At 42.0% G+C, this 18,455-nt stretch overlaps 1 protein-coding gene across 4 annotated transcripts in view; it reads left to right on the top strand.

The window, feature by feature from the left end:
• The first annotated feature begins 13,216 nt into the window (after window positions 1-13,216).
• LOC127682623 (guanylate-binding protein 4-like) overlaps window positions 13,217-18,455 on the top strand; it is a 60,816-nt gene continuing 55,577 nt past the window's right edge. For 2 of the 4 annotated variants that reach the window (XM_052179103.1, XM_052179104.1), the window contains exon 1: window positions 13,218-13,323. The gene's annotated coding sequence lies outside the window, so the exon portion shown is untranslated. Of the gene's footprint in view, window positions 13,324-18,455 lie in introns of all 4 variants that reach the window. The other 2 variants (XM_052179107.1, XM_052179105.1) reach the window with 2 other exon arrangements.

Here is an 18,455-nt window from a genome sequence, read left to right as displayed (position 1 = left end):
CATTTTTAGCATTTATAACTATGCTGATTAACATTTATTTTCTCATTTTAAATAAATATTTACTTTGTAGCTTGAGTAGTTACTGTTTTAGTTAAAATAGAAAACAAGTTAAATTAGCTTCATGATGTTACAGTCCAGACAGACAGCTCAGAATAAGTGAAGAAGCAGGGGACATAATTTGCAAGAACATTCAACAAAATGATAGTGCTTACTTCTGGATAATAGCACTAGGGATTTTACAAACTCGCATCTATCATTTGTCTATAATCTATCTATCATCTATCATCTATCTATCTATCTATCTATCTATCTATCTATCTATCTATCTATCATCTATCTTTCTATAAATCAATCTATCTTTTATTTATCTACCTATCATCTATCTATCATCTGTCATCTATCCTATTTTGATGAAAGGAAGAAATTATGTAAATAACATGAATATTTTTAAAGGAATGGTAGAGCTGGAAAGACAAGAGAAGAAATGAATACAAACTATGCCTTCTACACTTGCTGTTGGGTAAAAGCAGGAGGAGCAGCTCGGGAGGCCAAATGATGGCGTGTGGTCAGATGCTGTCTGCTAATGCCTGGCCTTCAGCCTCTGCATTTGGTCCCTGCATACCCTGAGTCCCAGGACACACTGCTTTTTGGACATTCACTAAGGGCTGAAGCAAAGAGCTTAGGTAGGCAATCCATTATTTTCTACATAAAGTGGCCTTACACACACACACACACACACACACACACACACACACACACACACAGAGAGAGAGAGAGAGAGAGAGAGAGAGAGAGAGAGAGAGAGAGCAAGCCCTAGGCCCTCTGCAGAGATACTGCTGTGCTGTTGTTTCTTCTAGGCTGTTTCCTCTAATCTCAGATGCTTCTTGGCATTCTCTGTCAGGCTTTGTAAAAATATAAATGATGCTCATCTTACAGATGATTTAGTCTCCAAGATGTGTACTTTGTATGTTTCTGTATATACCCATACTTAATATATTCCATAGACCTCACAAGCTATGAAACATCCAATCCCTTCACTATCCATAAAGATAACTATTAGGTTTGCTCTTATCTCTTTATCTTGTACTTTTAAAAAAATGTATGACTTATGCACATATCAACATGATATTCTAGTATGTATGTCATTCTAGTTCACTTCAGGGTTATACTCTCTTAGGTTTTCATTATCTCAGCCCTCCTTGCAGTAAGAACAGAACCCAAAGCTAGCAAACAAAATGGAAAACATCATGCCTTTTAACTTAATAAACTCATAGATTCCTTTCCTTAGAACTCAGAAATAGACATTTGTTTTTTTTAAATTTATTGATATATTTATTTACATTTCAAATGATTTCCCCTTTTCTAGCTCCCCCACTCCCCAAAAGTCCCATCAGTCCCCTTCCCTCCCCCTGTTTTCCCACCCAGCCCTTCCCACTTCCCTGTTCTGATTTTGCTCTATACTGCTTCACTGAGTCTTTTCAGAATAAGGGGCTACTCCTCCGTTCTTCTTGTACCTCATTTGATGTGTTGATTATGTTTTGGGTATTCCAGTTTTCTAGGTTAATATCCACTTATTAGTGAGTGCATACCATGATTCACCTTTTGAGTCTGGGTTACCTCACTTAGTATGATGTTCTCTAGCTCCATCCATTTGCTTAAGAATTTCATGAATTTATTGTTTCTAATGGCTGAATAGTACTCCATTGTGTAGATATACCACATTTTTTTGCATCTACTCTTCTGTTGAGGGATACCTGGGTTCTTTCCAGCATCTGGCAATTATAAATAGGGCTGCTATGAACATAGTAGAGCATGTATACTTATTACATGGTGGGGAACCCACTGGGTATATGCCCAGGAGTGGTATAGCAGGATCTTCTGGAAGTGAGGTGCCCAGTTTTTGGAGGAACCACCAGATTGATTTCCAGAGTGGTTGTACCAATTTGCAACCCTACCAGCAGTGGAGGAGTGTTCCTCTTTCTCCACATCCTTGCCAACACCGGCTGTCTCCTGAATTTTTAATCTTAGCCATTCTGACTGGTGTAAGGTGAAATCTCAGGGTTGTTTGGATTTGCATTTCCCTAATGACTAATGAAGTTGAGCATTTTTTAAGGTGTTTCTCTGCCATCCGAAGTTCTTCAGGTGAGAATTCTTTGTTTAACTCTGTACCCCCATTTTTAATAGGGATGTTTGGTTTTCTGGAGTCTAACTTCTTGAGTTTTTTATATATATTGGATATTAGCCCTCTATCTACCTAAGTGACCCAAAAAAACTCCACTAGAGAACTCCTACAGCTGATAAACAACTTCAGCAAAGTAGCAGGTTATAAAATCAACTCAAGCAGGGGCCTTCCTATACTCAAAGGATAAGCAGGCTGAGAAAGAAATTAGGGAAATGACCCCCTTCACAATAGCCACAAACAGTATAAAGTACCTTGGGGTGACTCTTACCAAACATGTGAAAGATCTGTATGACAAGAACTTCAAGACTCTGAAGAACGAAATGGAAGAAGACCTCAAAAAATGGGAAAACCTCCCATGCTCATGGATCGGCAGGATCAATATAGTTAAAATGGCCATTTTGCCAAAAGCAATATACAGATTCAATGCAATACCCATCAAAATCCCAACTCAATTCTTCACAGAGTTAGAAAGAGCAATTATCAAATTCATCTGGAATAACAAAAAACCCAGGATAGCTAAAACTATTCTCAGCAACAAAAGAAATTCTGGGGGAACCAGTATCCCTGACCTCAAGCAATACTACAGAGCAATACTGTTAAAAACTGCATGGTATTGGTACAGTGACCGGCAGGCAGATCAATGGAACAGGATTGAAGATCCAGAAATGAACCCACACACCTATGGCCACTTGATCCTCAACAAAGGGGCTGAAAACATCCAATGGAAAAAAGATAGCCTTTTCAACAAATGGTGCTGGTTCAACTGGAGGTCAGCATGCAGAAGAATGCGAATTGATCCATCCTTGTCTCCTTGTACTAAGCTCAAATCCAAATGGATCAAGAACCTCCACATAAAGTCAGACACTCTGAAGCTAATAGAAAAGAAACTGGGGAAGACCCTTGAGGACATCGGTACAGGGAGAAAGTTTCTGAACAGAACACCAATAGCGTATGCTCTAAGAACAAGAATTGACAAATGGGACCTCATAAAATTACAAAGTTTCTGTAAGGCAAAGGACACCATCAAGAGGACAAATTGGCAACCAACAAATTGGGAAAAGATCTTCACCAATCCTACATCAGATAGAGGGCTAATATCCAATATATATAAAGAACTCAAGAAGTTAGACTCCAGAAAACCAAACAACCCTATTAAAAAATGGGGTACAGAGTTAAACAAAGAATTCTCACCTGAAGAACTTCGGATGGCGGAGAAACATCTTAAAAAAATGCTCAACTTCATTAGTCATTAGGGAAGTGCAAATCAAAACAACCCTAAGATTTTATCTTACACCAGTCAGAATGGCTAAGATCAAAAATTCAGGAGACAGCAGGTGTTGGAAAGGGTGTGGAGAAAGAGGAACACTCCTCCACTGCTGGTGGGGTTGCAAATTGGTACAACCACTCTGGAAATCAGTCTGGCGGTTCCTCCGAAAACTGGGCACCTCACTTCCAGAAGATCCTGCTATACCACTCCTGGGCATATACCCCTAGGATTCCCCACCATGTAATAAGGATACATGCTCTACTATGTTCATAGCAGCCCTATTTATAATTGCTAGATGCTGAAAAGAACCCAGGTATCCCTCAACAGAAGAGTGGATACAAAAAATGTGGTATATCTACACAATGGAGTACTATTCAGCCATTAGAAACAATGAATTCATGAAATTCTTAGGCAAATGGATGGAGCTAGAGAACATCATACTAAGTGAGGTAACCCAGACTCAAAAGGTGAATCATGGTATGCACTCACTAATAAGTGGATATTAACCTTGAAAACTGGAATACCCAAAACATAATCCACACATCAAATGAGGGACAAGAAGAAAGGAGGAGTGGCCTCTGGTTCTGGAAAGACTCAGTGAAACAGTATTCGGCAAAACCAGAACGGGGAAGTGGGAAGGGGTGGGTGGGAGGACAGGGGAAGAGGAGGGGGCTTATGGGACTTTTGGGGAGTGGGGGGGCTAGAAAAGGGGAAATCATTTGAAATGTAAATAAATTACATCGAATAAAAAAAAATTAAAAAAAAAAAAGAAAGTGCCCCAAACATGTTATTGTCTCCCACTAACATTTTGGCTGAGAAGTGTTGTTTGCTTTGGCTGTGTTTACGGGAGGTAGTATATTCGGAAAAGCATAAATACAGTCACCCTGAACTCCATTTTTTGTCAATGGCATGGTTGAGTTTTACATGAACTGTTCTAAATCTCAATTTTCTAATCTGGAGTAAAAATTCCTACTTTAGAGGACATTATGTGACATTTTTCTGGGGGGAAATATCTATTTACCACTAAAGAGGGCACCAACAGCTGATTAAAGTAACAACTTTAAAAAAAAAAAAGAATTGACAAATGGGACATCATAAAATTACAACGTTTCTGCACGGCAAAGGACACCATCAAAAGGACAAATCGGCAACGAACAAATTGAGAAATAGACATTTGTAATGCCACACCTACACCTAAGGCTAAGAAAAGAAATTTGATGAAGCGCAGGAAGATTTCAGGACATGGAGGACAGAAGTCCTGCTGTCAGATGGTGTCCTTGCCAGAACAGGTAAAATGTATCCATGAAATCTCAACCATATGTTTGCCTGAAGAAAACTGGTATCCTGCCAACATCGGATGCAATTCTAATGTGGATAGAGGAGATTCCAGGAGAATGCACTCCTATACCTATAGGAAGCCAACTGGGATTTGAAGGAGAACTGGTTTCTTTAGGGAAAATTTCCCACATAAGTAGTCCAATGTGAAATGGGCACATGTATAGATCTGTATATGAGCACTGTTAAATGGACTCAGTAGTGTGGGTGTGTGTATATGTTTGTGTGTGTGTGTGTGTGTGTGTGTGTATAATTATATGTCTATTTTGTACATCACTGGATTCTAAGCGAGAAAACCAAGTTTTGTTCCTCCCAGCAATGATAGCTTTGAATCTTACCCTAAAATTTACAGCTTCAACCCTATCTGTCCACTGTCTTTCTGACTCTTAAGTTTCTTAGCACAGTTTGCTTTATCTAAATTGCTCATTTTACTTTACACAATCATATACTCTTTTAATCCTGCCTTATTTATGTTTGCTTGTGTGCCTGTCTCTGAAAATAGTCATATTATTGACTTATGAAAATATCTGTACAATGAATACTGTGTCTGGCTATTTATAAATGGCTACTGATAGTTTTATAATTTATTTGGTGACCCCAATATAACCACAGTAAATACAATTTTAACATAGAAGTAGTTTCTAATTAGGTGCCTATTATATTTTAATGGATGGTCCTACACATTCCACCCACACTACAAATGTCATTTTCTCCTGTATATATGTAATTGTGAAACTGAGGTTCTGAATGGATTGGTACTACTGTCCAGAATTAGATTTGAAGTTTTTGATTGTCTTCAAACTTTTGTGATTTGTCTGCTATTGAAGTACATAAAGCCCAGCTCAAATAATAAATGTAGATGAAGAGTGTACTCCTCCTTCTCTTTTCCTTCATGTGCCTTCCAGGCTGACCTTAATATTGATTCATGCATCTTCACCCTTGTTGTGCATTTGATCAGTAGTTGTCTACAACAGTGTATCACCATCAACCTCCCAGGCCCTGGAACAGCTGCAGAACTCTTCCAGGGTCCAAATCACCATGTTTCAGGGAACTTTGAGTAAGAGCGACTGAGACTTGCTTTTTTTTTTTTTTGCGAATTAGTTGTCGTGTATGAAGGAACATGGTAGACAAAACGTAATGCCATGTGGTGACAATTATTGAAAAAAAAATGCACCAACACTTTCCCACACCTGCCATTGCTACAAGACAACCATCCACTGGCTCGCAGAGCTCAATCCAAGCCCTCAGATATCCTGTGGCTACCAGCCTAGTGCAGTCTCGCTTGGAGGTCCCTCTGACTGACATCTCTCTGGTGGGGGATCCTGATTTTCTCTTGCTTCCATGCAGTGCCTACACTATCCAGGAGCCACCAGCTCAAGTTCAAGATTTTAATATAGTAGTAACAGAGCCAATCAAGTGTAGTAAAATTTTTATCCCAATTTTTAAACTTTAGGTAAATTTACATCTGATTCCATCTGGATTAAGGAGTCTCTCTCCTGCTTGTGCATATCAGTCTCCGACCTCCCAACCCTTTTCCCCCTATTATGTTCTACCTAATTACTTGCCTCTCACTGCCACAGTGTCAGTGGATAGGAAATATCTTGTAACAATGTCACAAATGTAGTTTTAAATTTGGTTTGTAAAATATAATGTAGTTGTCTTAAGGCTTCATGGCTGTGAAGAGACACCATGACCAAGGCAAGTCTTATAAAAGAAAACATTTAATGGGGCTGCCTTACAGTTTCAGAGGTTCACTCCATTATCAACATGGTGGGAAACATGGCAGCATCCAGGCAGACATGGTACTGGAGAAGGACCTGAGTCTTCTACATCTTCATCCAAAAGCAGCAGAAGGAGACTCTCATCCACAGGCAACTAGGAGAAAGCTCTCCCTCCATATTGGGCAGAGCCTGAGTATAGGAGACTGAAAGCTCAGCCCACAAGGAGATACTTCATTCAACAAGGCTACACCTATTCCAACAAGGACACACCCCCTAATGGTGTCACTCTCTGTGGGTCAAGCATATTCAAACACATGAGTCTATGGGGGCTAAACCTACTCAAGAGGGCATATTTCTGTGACATATCTATGCAACTGAACCAGAGATAACAAAGGACAAACTATCATTGATGGAAAATTCAGGGGGTGGAGGTGGGGGAATTCAGGATTCAGTTGTGTCTGCATGTTTCTTTCTGGATCTTGTTTGAGCTAATCAGGACTTCACTGCATAGCTGGTAACAGACAAATGGTTCATCATGAACATGGCAACCTAGAGAAGATATTGAAGCTGGACCCAGGCATCAGAGCAAGACCAGGGCAGAGAAAGGCTCAGAAGGCAGGCTCTTCTAATCCCTGTCATTTTACATTGCCATCAAGTTTTAGGAGTGATTAAGGCCCAGGATTATGAGGACTGGGGCTCGGTTCTTGTGTGTTGTTATTATTTAAAAGACTCCAGTGGCTGGGATTTTAAATCATCAAGGAAAATTATGACTCAACAGTAAACCAAGTCAATACAATTAATAATGAAATAAAAATGTGCAGAGTATGTTCAATGTCACAATCTCCAAGGCTTATAGAGTCATGTTCTTTGTTGCATCATTTATCTGGTCTTCACTAGTAAACATAGGTCATCAGTGTTGGGATTAATTTAAAAATAAAACAAAAGAGCAGCCATGGATATGTTTGGTGGATGTGTGTTATGGTGTGGGGGAAGGGAGTGCCTCTGCAGGACCATGGTGAAGCATCCCTTCTCCTCTCTGAGGTCCCAGCATGGGGAGGGGAGCTGAGGAATAGAGACAGAGAAAAGCAGAGGGAGCAAGAGAAGGAGGGAGAGAGGAAAGTACAGAGGGAGAGAGGGAGAGAAGGAGGAAGAAAGAGACAGAGAGACAGAGAGAGACATGGAGAGAGCATTAGAGGCTAACAGTGAGCATGTGGAGACAGAGGGGGAGGGGAATGGGGAGAAAGGGGAAAGAGGATAAGGGAGCAAGGGCAAGAGGAGAAGAGAGCAAGAGAGTGAGGGGGAGACAAACAGCCACCTGTATAGTGAGTCAGACATACATGGCTGTTGCCAGGTAACTGTGGGGCAGAGCCTAGACAGAATGTGAACAATTGCATTGGAAGTTGCTGTAAATACAAAATGACAGTGAACTGGAAAGAGACTTAGATTATTTCATGCAGCGTATTTTAGTACTGGAGGGCTGTCTCATACTTCAAACAAATGACATCCAGGCACTAAACAATCCAGAAAAATCTTAGATGTAGCCTTTCAGTAAAGCCATCAAGTTCCCCTTTTAACTTCTTCCTACAATAATCTTTATTCTGTAACCCTATATAACGTGTCATTTTAATATTATAAAACTAATATATTATTTACCAGCATGGATAACTGAAGGCACCTAGAGTGGAGATCAACTTCATTTACTCATTCACTTATCTATCTGTGAAGAAATGCATATCTGAACATAGGGTAAATATCTCAGAGACGGATTATAGGGTTTGGACTACATGATGCATGTTCTGAGAAGAAGTTAAGAAAAAACAAACCTCAAGTACTGAGGTTAATGTAAAGGAAGTGTGCAGAGAGAGATGCTTAGGCCAGGTTTTGCATATATTTAGAACATACTTCTGTATTGTTTTCAATAGCTTTTGTTTTCCTTCTGACTTTTTTTTCTTTCAAAATACTGCCTCTATTTCTCACATGACTTAAAGTCTCCTTTTCATTCTTGACACTGCAAAACAAAAGCAAAAACAATAACAATAACATAATATCAGATATCCTTCTGAGATATTAAATATTTTATCAGCCACTCAACAAATATTTAACAAGTACTCAACACACAATGTTTGAATAAATCACACTATGAACATTTGGCAGCAGAGTCAATAGTACAATTCAGTGCGTGCCATAGGAATTCAAATCTCATCGGCAAAGGTCAAGAGAGCTTTCAGGAAAGGAAAACAGGGATTGAGATGAAGCATGCGTGATAAGGGCTAAAGGATGAACAGACGTCTAGGCACAAGGAAATAATGTGCAGATATATGAAAATGGACATTCACAGAGATCTGGTTGTCTGGAACTTGATCCGAGTGGTGAATGCATTACTGGGCAGGAATCATCTAAAGAGCTGAGAGGAAAGCTACCATGGGGAATTTTCACATTTGTTCTGAGTTCAGACTTTACTTTATCCACAGCATGTAGGAAAGCAGAAGGATGTAAATGAAGAAGAAAGGACTAGACTGTGCAGGTGGTCTTCATGTGTGTCTCCTAACAATTGGAGCATAGGGCTGTCTCTGACTCTGTTGTCTACCATTGGGTCTTCTTTCCTAGTGGACTGCCTGGTGGTGGTTCAGTGGGAGAGGATACACTTGGTCCTGCTGTGACTTGGTGTCCCAAGGCTGCTGGCACCCAAGGAACCTTCTTCTTCTCTGAAGGTGGAGCTGGGAGGAGAAGAGGGGCCGTGACTGGGATGAATAAATAAATTAACTAATAAAAAACAGAAAAAGAAAGGGCTCAAACTTTCCTGTGTCCAGTATATGACTATTTAGAACCACGATATATTCAGAAAAAGGCTGACATTGTGTCTGCTATGTTCCTTGTGCTTCTTTGGGTAATGGTGTTTCTCTGGGCAATTTCTGGATGGTAAGGCAGTGATGTGGAAATCCATCCTTCAGCTAGAGTTGTCACTGGTGAGAATGACAAGCTTTACAAGTTAATGGGTGGAAGTCCTTTCTGTGGAAGGCACATCCTGCTGAGTCTGGACAATGACAAGTGTCACTGTGGTTGGTGGCCAGCTGAGCAGGACCTTTCCCACCACATTCTAAAATCAGCTCTTGATGGCTCAGGAGAAAATAGCCCATGCAGTCTGCTGTCTTCTCCTTTCTCTACAGACTCTGCACAGCACCAAGTGGGTCATGAGGGAGACACTCTAAGAAATAGCTAAGAACAGTAGAGAGACAGTCATAAGCCATGGCCACTATAAATGGAATGATTCAAGGTGAGTATTGACCAAATGAAGGAGAACATAGAGGTGGGTGAAAAAGAGAACCACTTAAGAGCAAGAGCAGATGCTGGAGCTCACATTCAAGTCTAACTGAGCCCTAGGCAGCGCCCTACAGTGCCCTAGGGAAGTGTGGAATTACCCAAAAGCATGTGTCCAGAGGCTCATTAGAGTCTCAGATCCATCTAGATTCTGCTCAAGTCCTTGAACTCATATTATTACAGCATTTCCCACATGTTGGGTCATTATTCTTGGTGATTTCAGGGAGATCTCATTGTACTACAGGTGTCTTAGGGGTTTGACTGCGGTGAACAGGCACCATGACTAAGGCAACTCTTATAAGGACAACATTTAATTGGCGCTGGCTTACACATTCAGATTATCATCAAGGTGGGAACATGGCAGCATCCAGGCAGGCATGGTGCAGGAGGAGCTGAGTTCTACATCTAAATCTAAAGGCTGCTAGCAGAATACTCACTTCCAGACAGCTAGGATGAGGGTCTTCAAGCCCATACCCACAGTGCCACGTCCACTACAAAAAGGTCACATCTATTTGATTAGGGCCACGCCTTCTAATAGTGTGTCACTCCCTGGGCTGAGCATATATAAAGTATCACACCAGGTGATAGAAATAGATCCATTTTATCTTTTAAAAAGCAACATAATAGAGAAGATTGTGAAAGCTGTAAAACTTGTGTGTCTACCTGTGCCCCGACCCCAGGCATGCCTAATTTATCCTGCGTTACTGTAATGAAGTGCATTCATGCCCTAGTCTTGAGTCTGACAACTACTATTCCACAGATTTCACATCTACCTTTGTTCTATGCGAGAACTTTACTTCAATTTAACTGACAGATAGGAGTCAAGCTGATGTTCCCACCCGAAGGTTAACATTAAGACACACTAAGTTGTGGTTCTCAGTCCTGACCAAGCCCATGTCCACCCTAGCTCAGTAAGAGGATGCCGAGGTGGCCTTTAAGAATGCATCAATCATGCATACTTTACTAGTCTAATCTATGTGTAGATGCTCCCTAACACAGCATGAGGTTACATCCCAGTCACAGAATCAACCTGACTTGAAAACTTGAGAATTAAAAACGCACTAAGAAGCTAGGCAGTGGTGAGGCATTCCTTTAATCCCAATACTTGGGAGGCAGAGGCAGGTGGATTTATGCGTTTGAGGCCTGTCTTGTCTACGGAGTGAGTTCTCAGTGCAAGCAGAGAGCATGCTTTTTTTTTTGCATGGTTTGTCTGGTCTTCACTAATAAACATAGCTCATTTGTGTTGTGTTTTGTTTAAAAGAAAGAAAAGAAGAGAAAAGAAAAGAAAAGAGAAGCCAGGGGTAAGTTTGGTGGAGGTGTGGTATCATGTTGGGCAAGAGGGGGCCTCTTCAGGCCCCTGCTGAAGCATCCCTTCTGCCTGAGGTACCCGCCACAGGATGGTATAGTATAGAATAGAGTTTATTTATAATAGAGTTTAGGTATGGGGAGGCAGGTTGAGGGAGTAGATATGGGGGGTGGGGTGGTGGGGGTGGGGGGTGGGGGTGGGGTGGGGGGAGACAGAGAGACAGAGACTGAGAGACAGGGAGACAGTGAGAGAGATAGAGGGAGAGAGAGGAGTAGAGGCTAGCCTTGAATATGTGGAGAGAGAGAGGTGAGGGGAATGGGGAGAGAGGGGAAACAGGATAAGGGTGCAAAGGCAAGAGGAGAAGAGAGTAAGAGAGTGAGGGGGAGACAAACAGCCACCTTCATAGTGAGTCAGACATACATGGCTGTTGCCAGGTAACTGTGGGGCAGAGCCTAGACACAATGTGAACAATTGCATTGGAAGTTGCTGTAAATACAAAATGACAGTGAACTGGAATGAGACTTAGATTATCTCATGCAGCATATTTTAGTACTGAAGGGCTGTCTCATATTTCAAACAAATGACATCCGGGCACTAAACAGTCCAGAAAAATCTTAGATGTAGCCTTTCAGTAAAACCATCAAGTTCCCCTTTTAACTTCTTTCTACAATAATCTTTATTCTGTAGCCCTATATAACGTGTCATTTTAATATTATAAAACTAATATGTTATTTATCAGCATGAATAACTGAAGGCACCTAGAGTGGGAATCTACTTCATTTACTCATTCACTTATCTATCTGTGAAGAAATGCATATCTGAACATAGGGTATATATCTCAGAGATGGATTATAGGGTTTGGACAAAATGATATTTGTGCTGAGAAGAAGTTAAGAAAAAACAAACCTCAAGTTCTGAGGTTAATGCAAAGGAAGTGTGCAGAGAGAGATGCTTAGGTCAGGTTTTGCTTATATTTAGAACCTACTTCTGTATTGTCCTCAATAACTTTTGGTTTTCTCCTCATGGTTTTCTCTTTCAAAATACTGCCCCTATTTCTCACATTACTTAACATCTCCTTTTCATTCTTGACACTGGAAAACAAAATAATAATAAGATGTACTTCTGAGATTTTAAAATATCTTATCAGCTACTCAATAAATAGCCAGGGCCACACAATGGCTGAGTAAAGCACACTATCAACAATTGGCAGAGTCAATAATACAGTTCAGTGTATGCCATAGGAATTCAAACCATCGGCAAAGGTCAAGAGAGCAGTCAACTGAAAGGGAGACAGAGATTCAGATGAAGTGTGTGTGCTAAGGGCTAAAAGATAGACAAGCATCCAGGCAGAAGGAAAACGATCTGGCAGACCTCAGCCTGATGTGCAGAGTCCAGGACAGCGAGGGATACATAGAGAAACTCTGTTTCCACAAGAGAGAGACAGAGAGACAGAGAGAGAGAGAGAGAGAGAGAGAGAGAGAGAGAGAGAGAGAGAGAGAGAGAGAGAGAGAGAGAGAGGGAGAGAGAGGAAGGAGGAGGAGGAGAAGGAGGAAGAGGAGGAGGAGGAGGAAGAGGAGGAGGAGGAGGAGGAGGAGGAGGAGGAGGAGGAAGAAGAAGAAGAAGAAGAAGAAGAAGAAGAAGAAGAAGAAGAAGAAGAAGAAGAAGAAGAAGAAGAAGTAACTGAAGAGGTAGCTATGTTAGCCTAATCTGAACCATACATCACATGATGTATACAAAACACAGAAATATCCCACTACCTTCTTAATATGTACAGTTTTAATATCATGCACGGGTTGCAAATGTTTAAGTTAAAAATGTTTTGTTTGCATCAACCTCTTGGAATAAGCCATTGGCTCACGGTGGCAGGAGCTGGCAAATTCCTGTTGTACCATTCTGTCATTTCTCAGTGAAAGTCAGTAGTAAGAGAATCAGTGAGTTTTTGCCTCACCATCTGGCAGGGAATTGGATTTTCCTCTTGTTTTGCAGATTCCGTTTTCTTTCCTGGAAATGGTGCAAAAGCTTCTCAGAAAGTCAGCAGAAGCCTATGCAGTTTCAATTTCAGTTTCCCATCCCCACAAGTAAATATCCGGTTTGACTCTGAGGTTGAAGAATAGAGTTTTCAAGAGGAATCAGGAGCAGCAGCAAGCCTAAGGGAGCTGAGTCTGGGTAGCAGAGAATCATCCTGTGCAGGCAGGTGAGTTTCCTGCGATTCAGGAACCCATTGTACACACCTCCTAAGGAGCTTCAGGGAGGTCCCGAGGTCCCAGGGCACAAACTTGCTGGATGCAAGATGACACTGGCGGGTGGACCACCGTGATCAGAGGAGGCTTGGTGGCCTCTGCTTAGGTGGATAGCCTTCACAGCCAGGAGTGGTGGGGGTGGGGTAGGGGTTGTTGTAGGGGTTGTGGTGGGGGTTGGGCGGGGTTGTGAGCAGTTCCAATTTGAATATCAATTTAGGGCTACCCTTTCCCCTGTGCTGCTTCCCTTAAGAGGACTTAAGCCCAAAGTCCTGGCAGAGCTTTCTCCTCATTCACACAGTGTTTAGGCGCTGCCGCCCCCTTGAGCTCAGCGTGGAGCTGACAGGAAACAGGAAAGAGCCATGCCCTGCAGCTTCAGATTGAATTCCCAAAGAGCTCTAGTGTACCTGAGTGGTACCAGTGTACTCTCGCCCCCTGCGGTGGGGGAAGTCAGTCCCGTTCTTACCATTCGAAAGTTAAAAACTGCAATAAAGCCTGAGCCCACTGATGTATTGTGAACTGTTTCAAAGTGTGCCCATCCAAGAAAGGTTTCAGAAAGGTTTTGGAGCTTGTGAAAAATCTGGGGCAGAGGCAGTTTTTACTGTCTTCCCTGTGACTCGGGCTACCTGTGGAAACCATGGATAATTATGTGAACAATTGCAGCTGTGTAGTCCTACTTACTTAATGTGGATTTGAAGCTTCTTAGTTGGGACAATAACCCAGATCTGTGTGAGTGCAGGGAGAAAATGAAATAACATGTTCGTCAATATTTTACCAATATAGATAGAGATGGTCATTAAGATATAACTGGACATTAAGAACTTGTCTTTCACAGAATTTAAGGTGAGTTTACGTTTCCCATTCGACACCTACTATAAAATGATGTTAAGTAAAGAAACACCTATAGTTTTTAAGATGCCACCAGAGGACAAACAGCATCCAGAGTGCATGTTACATCATGATGACATGCCACTAATTAATTGAGAGCTGGCATTTCCCAATTAAGATATTTATCGGCTTACAGAAGGTGACTTGGGGAAGTTGGTTCTATCAGAGATGTTTTGTAATAGGATTAAAGGGAGACAGGCAAGTTGGTGTTTATTCTCTGGTCCACTGGGCAGCTTATAGACTTCCTAAGTATTCAGTCAGCATGTGTGCATGACCTCCAACACATGTGAAAGGGAGACATGATAGTCTTTAATACTCAGGGTTCTTTTAGGAGATAATGTACCATCAGGGCTTTGAACAGAAAAGCATTTATTCATGAGGATGTGTTTTCAGAGAAAGTAGCCGCTGGAGATAAATGATGTTCATGTGTCCTCATCAACATCGTGGGCATGAAGCAGATGGGAGATGATGATTTGCCAGCGTGGGGTCACGTGCCTGTCACTCATCAGTGTACAGAGAGTAAGCTGAAGGTCCTGGGGCGGATCTCAGTTGGTAGAGTGCTTGTCCAGCACGTGTGAAGCCCTGGCTTCAATCCTCAGCAGCATAGAGACTGGGTTTGGCAGCCCTCATCCCTGATCCTGGCCCTCAAACACTGGACACAGCAGAAGCAGTTTTTTTTTTTAAATTTAATTTTTGTCAGTGTATTCACTTTACATCCTGCTCACTTCCCCTCTCCCAGTCAGCCCCTCCTACAATCCTTCCTCTATTCCCCACTTCTCCTCTGAGTGGGTGGGGCCCTCCGTGCAAACCCCCAACCCTGGCACTTCACATCTCTTTGAGACTAGGTACTTCCTCTCCCTCTCAGGCCAGACAAGGCAGCTCAGCTAGAAGACCTTGTCCCAGGATCAGACAACAGCTTTTGGGATAGCCCTCATTTCAGTTGTTCGGGACCCATAGGAAGACCAAAATGCACATCTGCTACATATGTGCAGGGAGGCCTAGGTCCAGCCCATGTATGCTCTTTTGGTTTTGGTTCAGACTCTGAGAGCCCCAAGGGTCCAGGTGGGTTGACTGTTGGTCGTCCTGTGGAGTTCCTATCCTCTTTGGGGCCTGCAATCCTTCCTCCTATTCTTCTATACGACTCCCCAAGCTCCATCCAGTGTTGGCTATATCTGGCTCCATCCATGGGTGACTCTATCTGTCTGGATCAGCGACTGGGTGGAGCCTCTCAGAGGACAATATGCTCTTGTCTGCCAGCATAACAGAGAGTCATTTATAGTGTCAGGGATTGGTGTATCCCCACGGGATGGGTCTCAAGTTGGGCAGTAATTGATTACATATCCCCCCAGTCTCTGCTCCCTTCCCTGTGCCTGCATTTCTTTTAGACAGGATAAGTTTTGGGTTAAAAGTTTTGTGGATGGGTTGGTGTCTTTATTGCTCTACTGGGATTCTAGCCTGGAAGGGGAGGTGGCCTCTTCAGGTCCCATATCCTCAAATAGCAATAAAATCTTAAGATAAGCTTTCATTTTTAAAATTCCTTCTGTTTAGTATTTTGTTGCATCAAGGAGAAAAGTAACTAATACATTGATTGACATGGTGTCTTTTGGCCTTGGGAAATTCACCGATTCGTTGTAAGAATGATACACAGATTCCCTGGGATTTTCACACAAAAGCACACTGACAGCAAACAAAGGCAGCTTCATTTTATCCTTCCTTATCCCCAGGCCTGTAGGATCTTTCCTTGTGGTACTGTACACCATAGTTAGAGTTCTGTTGCTGTGAAGAGACACCATGACCGCAGCACCTCCTATAAAGGAAGCCATTTCATTGGGGCTGGCTTACAGTTCAGAGGTTTAGTCCATTATGAGCATGGTGGAAAGCATGGAGGCACACAGCTAGACATGGTGCTGGAGGAGATGAGAGTTCTGTATCTGGATTGGCAGGCAACAGGAAGAGAGAAAACCACTGGGCCTGGCTTGAGTTTCTGAAACCTCAACGCCCCATCATTCCCTCCTCCATTAACACATTTTCTCCAACAAGGCCATACGTCCTCTAACAAGGTCACAGATTGTAATCTTTTCAAATAATGTCATTCCCTATGTGCCTATGGGGGTACATTTTCATTCAAACCCTCTCACTACTAAGACAGCTAGTTTAGAGCGCCATGCCTTCCTCCAGGCTGAGGTTGGGGGGTGGGGCAGGATGCCACTACATAACAAATATGTAATTGACAATGTGTAATGGGCTGGGGAGTTTCTATGCCCCTTGGCCATAATTATTCCTCCTCTTCTTCCTTCAGAGTCCCCAGTTTCCATTCATTGTTTGGGTGTGTGTGTCTGTATCTGTCTGAGTCAGCTGCTGGGTGGAGCCTAGGACAACTTTCCTTCAAGAATAGCAGAGTATCATTAATAATGCCAGGGATTGGTGCTTGCCCATGGTATGGGTCTCAAGTTGGGCTGATTATTGGTTGGCCTTTCCCTCAGTTTCTGTTCCATCCCCTGTGCCTGCATTTTCTGGTAGACAGGATACATTTTGGGTTGAAAGCTTTGTAGGTGGGTTCGTGTCTCTATTGCTCCACTGAGGTTTCTTCCTGACTACAAGAGGAGACCCCTTCAAGTTCCATATTCCCAATGTTGTGAGTCACAGCTAAGGTCACCCCCATTGATTCTTAGGCACCTCTCTTATCCCAGGTTTCTGTTTTGTCCTGGAGACACTCCCCTCCCTACCTCCTCACCCCAGTCAGTTGTAGATTGTCACTCATTTTCATGACTATCTGGTCCTCCCTCTTGTCCTCCCCCACACCTGATCCTATCCTTTCCCCCATTCTCTTCCTTACCTCCCTCCCTGCCTCCCAGTTCTCTCCCTGCATCTGCCTCTTACTACTATTTTATTCTTCCTTCTAAGTGAGATTCCTCAATTTGGCCTTCCTTCTTGTTTAGCTTCTTTGGTTCTGTGGAATACAGCTTGGTACCTGTATTTTATGGCTAATACCCACTTATAAGTGAAAATATACCATGCATGTCCTTTTGGCACATACTCACTCAGGATGGTATTCTCAAATTTCACATTCGCTGCAAAATTCATGATGTATTCTTTTAAATGGCTGAATAGTATTCCATTGTGTAGATGCAGCACATTATCTTTACCCATTTTTCACTTGAGGGACATTTAAGTTGCTTCCAGTTTCTGGCTATTACAAATAAAGTTGCTATGAACATAGTTGAGCAAGTGTCTTTGTAAGATGTTGGAGCATCTTTTGGGTATTTGCCCAGGAGTGGTATAGCTGGATCTTGAGGTAGAACTATTTCCAGCTTTTTGAGAAATGGTCAAATTGATTTTCAAAGAGGATGTACAAGTTTACACTACTACCAGCAATGGAGGATGTTCCACTTGCTCCACATCCTCACCAGCATGTACCATGTCTTGAATTTTTGATCTTAGTCATTCTGATGGGTGTAAAGTGTGACCTCAAAATTGTTTTGATATCCCCGATGACTAAGGACTTTGAACATTTAAGTATTTCTTGGCCATTTGAGGAGTCTCTGTTTCGCTCCGTACCCCATTTTTTAATTGGGTTATTTGGGTTGTTGGTGTCTAAGAACTAATGTCTTGAGTTCTGTGTGAATTTTAGACATTATCTCTCTGTCAGATGTAGGGTTGGTGAAGATCCTTTTCTAAACTGTAGGTTGCAGTTTTGTCCTATTGAGAGTCTCCTTTGCTTTACAGAATCTTTGCAGTTTCATGAAGTCCCGTTTATTAAGTGTATATCTTAGTGTTTGAGCTATTAATAGAACCAGTAGTTTAAAACAAGCCTCTGCTACATAAACAAACAAACATCAACAAATATTAAAATAAAAAAATTAGATGCTACCCTGAACTTGTTGGAATCCTACCTAGAAAAAGACCAAAACAATAACAACAATCCTAAAATATAAAATGTAACCCCTGAAAAATCACAATGGGACAGTCAAGTGTTATGATTCCTTCTTGTAAGCCCCATAGATCAGGAGACTCTGTGACAGGATTGGGTGTTCAAGGGCAGCCTTGCTACATAGAAAGCTTGATGTTAGCCTGAGCTACAGGAGACCTTGTTGAAGTGGAATAAGGTGAAATGACCAGTTATTAGATTTGCTTACAGTACTGCTCTTGGCTCTGCCTGTTGCCAAGAAGAACTTCACTTTGCTCCTTGGTGCAGAACAAT

Source organism: Apodemus sylvaticus, chromosome 4, assembly GCF_947179515.1.
Source record: "Apodemus sylvaticus chromosome 4, mApoSyl1.1, whole genome shotgun sequence".
NCBI classification, from domain to species: Eukaryota; Metazoa; Chordata; class Mammalia; order Rodentia; family Muridae; genus Apodemus; species Apodemus sylvaticus.
Note: the sequence above shows the minus strand (reverse complement) of the source record. Positions and strands in the feature narration are given on the sequence as shown.